An 8,296-nucleotide genomic window follows, 5' to 3' on the forward strand; every position below is an offset into this window, starting at 1 on the left:
CAGAGAAATAAGCTATTTTCATCAGAAAAACACTGAAAGAAAATCAAGAAAGCAATCTTACTGCTATACAAATTAAATCTTAGCTTCCTGATATGTAATTATGTATCTGACAAGATTTACTATGGTCCTTAAACAGAGTTTGGAATTCTTACCACTACATTTCATTGATACCTCTTTTTCTTATTTTCTTTGTTTGTTCAAAGCATACTACAAAAAGCCATCTGGAAATTAGGAAGTAAAGTTATTAGGAAGCAAATGCCAATAAATTTCTTAGTAACAAAAAAAAAAGTATATATGTATCTAGAGATGTTAAAATAAATTGAGAGGGGCCTGCAGGCAGCATGGTAGTTAAAGGCACTGGATTCCCATATAGTGGACCATGGCTTGAGTCCAGGACCTGGCAGCTTGCTCTCTCACTTTTCCTTTCTCTCTCTGTCTCTGTCTGGTCAAATTAAAAATACTACTACTAATAACAATAATAATAACAAATGGAATAAAATTAATAATTCTTTAAAAAGTAAAATAAATTGAGAGTTGCTAAGTTTTTAAGAATTATTACATTTAGGGTGGAGCTATGTATATCATAAGGTTAAGAGCAAATTTAGAATAAAATGCTTACTTCTCTCTTTTGAAAATAAAGGGAGGGCCAGCTCCATAGCCTAGTGAGTAAGAGTGTTAGATGCCACATGCCTAACCACAGTTCAGCTTCTGGCCTTGTGGTTTGAGAAACACGCCAGGCATGTGTGTGTGTGCCCAAATCCCAACATGATGAAGAAATGGAGGAGAAGGGATTGTCGAGTGACCACACTACATCGGGAGTTGCTTTCTCCCTCTCTGTCTCTTCCTCTCTGTAACTCTGGCCAGTGCACACACCCTCTAGCAATTCTGGAATACAAACAAACATACAAAAAAAAAAGGAAGATATTTATGCTCCCTTATAATTCATTATTACTTCCTTAAAGTATTTGCTTTCCAGTACCTGTAACTATTAATTAGTCCTCTGTCTCTGAAATGCTTTTTAAATGGATTTGAATGCTTTGAAATGCTCTTTAGGGAAAAAAAAAAAAAGAGAAAGAAAAAGAAAAAAGTTAACTTAACCTCTTGCAAGATTTGAGACCCAATAATATCTTTCTTAAGGATGCAGACACTCTCTATATTGACATCATCAAGGAAGATAGAGCCTCTATCTCCCAGTTTCTGTGGGAGTTGGAGCTTAACTTCTGTGGGTGCCACACAAGTTGTTTAACTATCTTCTATAGTACAGAATATTTTTAAAAGTTTGTGGAACAATATATTTAAAGTATGAATCAATTTAGCTACAAAAAAATACATAGTGGTTTTTATAATACTCATTTTTCATGAACTTTTAGAAAACCCCTTGTAAAGAAATCAGAAGTTTATTTTTCCTTTGGATAAATCCAATTAGGTAACACAGATGGTCACTTTAACTACCAAGTAAGTTTAGGGTGCACTAGGTGTGACTAATGGTGCTGTCGAGTCTTCTTACTTGAGGAATAGTTGTTGTTTATCTATAAAATTTCTATCTTATGCAATGCATCTGCTTCGCTATACAAAGAGGTGAGGATTTTTCTGTCTTTGCAAATGTCTGATCACATTGCCTGTGGAAACACATCACATTCTGGCTAAATATTTATGGAATAATATGATTATTTTTTCTCTTCTATTTTTGTAGGCAAAATTCTAGGTTAAGAGGAGATTTTTGTTTAATTATATTTTTCCAACAACATGTGAAATAGAAAATCATGTTCTAGAATTTTAGGATATTATTAAATATTAATTATATGACTTAAAAAAACTAAGTGATTTCAAGATCAACAAATTTGTCAATTTGCTAAAATAATCTTTTAAAATGTTTCTTTACTAAGTTGTCTTTTGGGGTTTTTTAAGAGAGAATTTTGCTACAGGGTGCATTTGCTCACTGGAGAGACAAAGATGGACAAAGAGGCAGAAAGCAAGAAATTACCTCCAGGGGAGATAGCCATGCCACAATCCTTCCCCATTCTCCTCTAGGGATTTTGGGCATGACTTCCAACATGCCCAGCATGACTTTTAAGCCATTGTGTGTGGGACTCGAATCATGGTCAACTACATGGAAGTCCAGTGACATAACCATTATGCCATCTGCTGGTCCCAGTAAATTGTCTTTTAAGTTAAACAATTTTAATGTAATCTGTTGTTTTGGTGTATAATGTTAATTGTAAGTTCTCTCAGAAGATAGTCTGTGATTAAACTTTAATAAATAACCCAAGATCCTGAAGGCTTGTTCATTCCTTCTGTCACCCTAAATCCTTCTTTGTGTGTTGGATATTTTCTTACTTAATATATTACAAGAAATATTTTCAGAATAGTTTAATTATTTTGGTGTTTATTGTCTTGCTTACCTACCTTTTCTTATCCTGATGAGATGAATTTATTCTCAAAATGAACTTTGTAGTAAATGCTGTAATTTAGATCCAAGGTTTCTAAATTTGGAATGCAGAGTTACTCAGGCTAACCACCTACAATGTGTTTGAAGTTTCATTAGTTATGTTTTCAGATAGGGATTGGGAGTATTGTGATGAGATATTTGGTTCTCGGACCCAGATCTCTAAGACTAGAGACCCATCCCAGGACACAAATAAAGCCATAGCCCGAAGAAAAGTATGAAAGAGAAAAGTTTCATGGCACAATACACCTGCGAGAAGTCTGAGTGGACAAGCCAGGCATGTGTGTGTGTGCCCAAATCCCAACATGATGAAGAAATGGAGGAGAAGGGATTGTCGAGTGACCACACTACATCGGGAGTTGCTTTCTCCCTCTCTGTCTCTTCCTCTCTGTAACTCTGGCCAGTGCACACACCCTCTAGCAATTCTGGAATACAAACAAACATACAAAAAAAAAAGGAAGATATTTATGCTCCCTTATAATTCATTATTACTTCCTTAAAGTATTTGCTTTCCAGTACCTGTAACTATTAATTAGTCCTCTGTCTCTGAAATGCTTTTTAAATGGATTTGAATGCTTTGAAATGCTCTTTAGGGAAAAAAAAAAAAAGAGAAAGAAAAAGAAAAAAGTTAACTTAACCTCTTGCAAGATTTGAGACCCAATAATATCTTTCTTAAGGATGCAGACACTCTCTATATTGACATCATCAAGGAAGATAGAGCCTCTATCTCCCAGTTTCTGTGGGAGTTGGAGCTTAACTTCTGTGGGTGCCACACAAGTTGTTTAACTATCTTCTATAGTACAGAATATTTTTAAAAGTTTGTGGAACAATATATTTAAAGTATGAATCAATTTAGCTACAAAAAAATACATAGTGGTTTTTATAATACTCATTTTTCATGAACTTTTAGAAAACCCCTTGTAAAGAAATCAGAAGTTTATTTTTCCTTTGGATAAATCCAATTAGGTAACACAGATGGTCACTTTAACTACCAAGTAAGTTTAGGGTGCACTAGGTGTGACTAATGGTGCTGTCGAGTCTTCTTACTTGAGGAATAGTTGTTGTTTATCTATAAAATTTCTATCTTATGCAATGCATCTGCTTCGCTATACAAAGAGGTGAGGATTTTTCTGTCTTTGCAAATGTCTGATCACATTGCCTGTGGAAACACATCACATTCTGGCTAAATATTTATGGAATAATATGATTATTTTTTCTCTTCTATTTTTGTAGGCAAAATTCTAGGTTAAGAGGAGATTTTTGTTTAATTATATTTTTCCAACAACATGTGAAATAGAAAATCATGTTCTAGAATTTTAGGATATTATTAAATATTAATTATATGACTTAAAAAAACTAAGTGATTTCAAGATCAACAAATTTGTCAATTTGCTAAAATAATCTTTTAAAATGTTTCTTTACTAAGTTGTCTTTTGGGGTTTTTTAAGAGAGAATTTTGCTACAGGGTGCATTTGCTCACTGGAGAGACAAAGATGGACAAAGAGGCAGAAAGCAAGAAATTACCTCCAGGGGAGATAGCCATGCCACAATCCTTCCCCATTCTCCTCTAGGGATTTTGGGCATGACTTCCAACATGCCCAGCATGACTTTTAAGCCATTGTGTGTGGGACTCGAATCATGGTCAACTACATGGAAGTCCAGTGACATAACCATTATGCCATCTGCTGGTCCCAGTAAATTGTCTTTTAAGTTAAACAATTTTAATGTAATCTGTTGTTTTGGTGTATAATGTTAATTGTAAGTTCTCTCAGAAGATAGTCTGTGATTAAACTTTAATAAATAACCCAAGATCCTGAAGGCTTGTTCATTCCTTCTGTCACCCTAAATCCTTCTTTGTGTGTTGGATATTTTCTTACTTAATATATTACAAGAAATATTTTCAGAATAGTTTAATTATTTTGGTGTTTATTGTCTTGCTTACCTACCTTTTCTTATCCTGATGAGATGAATTTATTCTCAAAATGAACTTTGTAGTAAATGCTGTAATTTAGATCCAAGGTTTCTAAATTTGGAATGCAGAGTTACTCAGGCTAACCACCTACAATGTGTTTGAAGTTTCATTAGTTATGTTTTCAGATAGGGATTGGGAGTATTGTGATGAGATATTTGGTTCTCGGACCCAGATCTCTAAGACTAGAGACCCATCCCAGGACACAAATAAAGCCATAGCCCGAAGAAAAGTATGAAAGAGAAAAGTTTCATGGCACAATACACCTGCGAGAAGTCTGAGTGGACAAGTTAGGTGGCAACTGCACTGGGGATGGAATCAGGTGGTGTTTTTACTGCGGGCTCTTCTTCCAAATATTCAGCAAAAAAAGCTCTGTCATTGTAGCTGGTTCTTTTGTTTGTTTTTGAGGAATTTGTTGAGCCTACTGTACTTTGTGTCAGGTAAGGGGAACTTCAGTGCCTGGTTGGGGAAGTCATGTTCATGCCTTGTGTGGGTTTGAAGGTGTGAGCTTGTGCATAGGAATGATTTTGCCCATACCAGACGAGAAACATGTGTGGCAGGTGAAATATAGTTCAAGAACCTGGGAGAATGCCTATGTGTGCATGTGCACCTCCAGGAGGGGAAGATAGTTACTTTCTACATGTTCTTTAATGACAGTTCAAGCAATAAAAATCAGACAAGTTCTCTCCCCTCTTTTGGCATGGGGGGGGGAGTGGTTCAGCTGCCACCCCTGAAAACCATGATTGATGTGTCAGATGTGCTTTTCGTTAGTGCCTTGGGACCCTCTGCTCATATTTATCTGACTACCTATAGCATTAATGTAATCACAGTTCAATTGATTTTGATAGTTTTTGTATTCCTATACAAATATATAGTCTCAAATGTACTTAATATAATCCATTTGAGAAACAGGTGTATTGGGACCAGCAGTTAGCGTAATGGCTATGTCGCTGGATTCCCACGTAGTCAACAGCGGTTCGAGTCCCAGACCCGGTGGCTTAAACTCACGCCGGGTACATGTGCGTGTGTGCCCAAGATCCCGAGAGGAGAATGGAGGAGAAGGGATTGCGGCATGACCATCCCCCCGGGGGGTGATTTCTCACTTTCTGTCTCTCTGTCTCTCTCTGTCTGTCTGGCGAGCACACGCGCCCTATAGCAAAAACCTCTCCAAAAAAAAAAAGAAAGAAAAAAACAGGTGTATTGTCTCCTTAGGGATCTAGATGGGGAAAGACTAAAAAAAAAAAAAAAAAAAAAAATCATTAAGTAGCTAATTTCACAGTACAAGAAAAATAAAATAAATAGTAAATTTATTTATTTTTTTTATTCTGAGCAATGTGACAATTTTAGCTGGAATAAAATAAATCAAGGCTCTCTGATTTGATATTGCTATTGTGTGAAAAATCTTTTTTTTTTTTTTTTTTTTGAGAGGTTTTTCACTATAGGGCGTGTGCGCTTGCCAGACAGACAGAGAGAGACATAGAGACAGAAAGTGAGAAATCACCCCCCAGGGGGGATGGTCACGCCGCAATCCCTTCTCCTCCATTCTCCTCTCAGGATCTTGGGCACACACGCACATGTACCCGGCGTGAGTTTAAGCCACCGGGTTCGGGACGCGAACCGCGCTATTGTGTGAAAATTCTTGACTAAGACTGAATTAATTTGCCATGAACTGTTCTGAAATCCGTGTACAGAAATGAGTAGTCAATATAGAAAACACTGCAAAAACATGTACATATAAAAAATCCAAATGAAATAGTGATAACTGCTATCTGTAAATCATTACCTCATAATCAGACTTTAAAGTAAACAAAGGTGGAAAAAAAACAAGGTGAATTAAAAAGTATAAACCAAATTGAAGGAAGCAAGACATTTTGAGGCAATGTGAAGATGAGCTCTCTTACTGCATTCATCTGGAATAATTTCTGAAGTTTCAGCAGTCTTTGTGCTCTGTCTATGGGGATGTGATGTTTGTCTTCCTCAGGCAAAATTTCAGGAAAACAAAGACATCGTTAAACAGCTGCCTGATTTTGGACTGCTGCTGACCAATATTAGGAAAGAGCTGTTGTTCCTAATCAGAACAGACACTGGTCTCTTTCTTATGCAAATCATTACTTCTAACAGCACTTTGAGTCATAATTCAGCCAAGGATTGGTCCTGATTGTATGGGGTTGCTAGGAAACACCCCTTCTGAATATGGGGGAAAAGATACTTTTCCTTCACAGTACGAAATGTTTTTAGAACGATGGATATTAAATTTAAGATGATGTGTGAATTAAACATTTTCATAAAACTGAAGATAAAAGATTTTAGTTCCCCAGAAGATATCGTTAGATAAAGAATTGCTGGCTTAATTTTTAATTTAAAATTTCTGTATTTCAGTATTGAAGAAATGAAATTTTCTCTACATGGCATGTTTCTGCTGTGCATCTATAAATGTGAGAGGATATTAATTAGCATGTTGTTAGAGTGTAAGGGATTTTAATAGCCTAACTGGAAGGGCGCCCACATGTCCCTGGAAAATTATAAGCAGCAATTCATGAGCTATAACTGATAAGCAGATGGATAAGTATGGAGTTAATGTTATTTCTTCTGAGACCAAAATGTCAAAATGAATACCTAATTAGGCTACTGAACAACTTTTAGGGACATGAAGCAAAAATAAATCAAGGAGCAATTTTAAGAATAAAAATAGATAAAGTCATCTTAATGTTTAAAATATCAAAGTAGTGAAAGTTTAGAATTAATAGATATAAGGCAAATAAAATATTTGACTGCTATACTTGTTTAAGTAGATTAAGTGAAATTTGTTTAGCTCTCATTAAGATATTTTAAGATTATTTGTAATTTGTTGAAATAGCTTGGCTAGAAATTATTAAAGACAAAGGAAAAGTTAAGCTAAAAAAATTGGCTAAGCAATCAGTCATTTTATTTGAGAAAAAATTATACTCTTGATGTTTCTTGGACTCCTATAAGAAAGAAATATGTTTGTTTTTGGAGAGGTTTTTGCTATAGGGTACATGTGCTCACCAGAAAGACAGAGAGACAGAGATACAGAAAGTGATGGCCACGCCGCAATCCCTTCTTCTCCATTCTCCTCTCAGGATCTTGAGCACACAGGCGCATGTGCCCGGCATGAGTTTAAGCCACTGGGTCCGGAACTTCAATTGCAATCATCTTCATGGGAGTCCAGCGACATAGCCATTATGCCAACTGCTGGTCCCAGAAGAAGCAATTTTTTTAAATGAATATCAGTAAAATATTTATTAATGCTTTGGGATAGAGATAAATGAAAATGCTCTATGCTCCCCAAATCATAAAATGTATTAGAGAAGAGAGAATTTGTAGATTTAGGATTTAGAAACATCTAATTTTTACATTAATTTTGGAACTTTGGGTTGTGTGTTTGGGAGTTTATAAAGTAAGCATATTATTATTTTCAAGAACTTTATTCTTGGGACCAGCAGTTAGCCTAATGGCTATGTCTCTGGACTCCCACGTAGTCGACTGTGGTTCGCATCCCAGATCCGGTTGGCTTAAAATTCTCACTGGGCGCGTGTGCGTGCGTGCCCAAGATCCCGAGAGGGGAATGGAGGAGAAGGGATTGCGGCATGACCATCCCCCCTGGGGATGTTGTCTCTATGTCTCTCTCTGTCTGTCTGGCAAGCGCACGCGCCCTATAGTGAAAACCTCTCCAAAAAAAAAAAAGAACTTTATTCTTGATTCCCTCCTTTTTATTTTAATTGTCTTCAAGGTTATATATTAAAAAAAAATGGATAACACAAATGTTTTGCTAATTTAAAGTTACTAATTGAGGGGTTGGCAGGTGGCGTGGTAGTTAAGGGTGCTGGACTTCCACATGGCCAACCATGGTTCGAGTCCCA

The sequence above is a fragment of the Tupaia chinensis genome, unplaced genomic scaffold, assembly GCF_000334495.1.
Source record: "Tupaia chinensis unplaced genomic scaffold, TupChi_1.0 Scaffold000022_1, whole genome shotgun sequence".
Taxonomy (NCBI): Eukaryota; Metazoa; Chordata; class Mammalia; order Scandentia; family Tupaiidae; genus Tupaia; species Tupaia belangeri.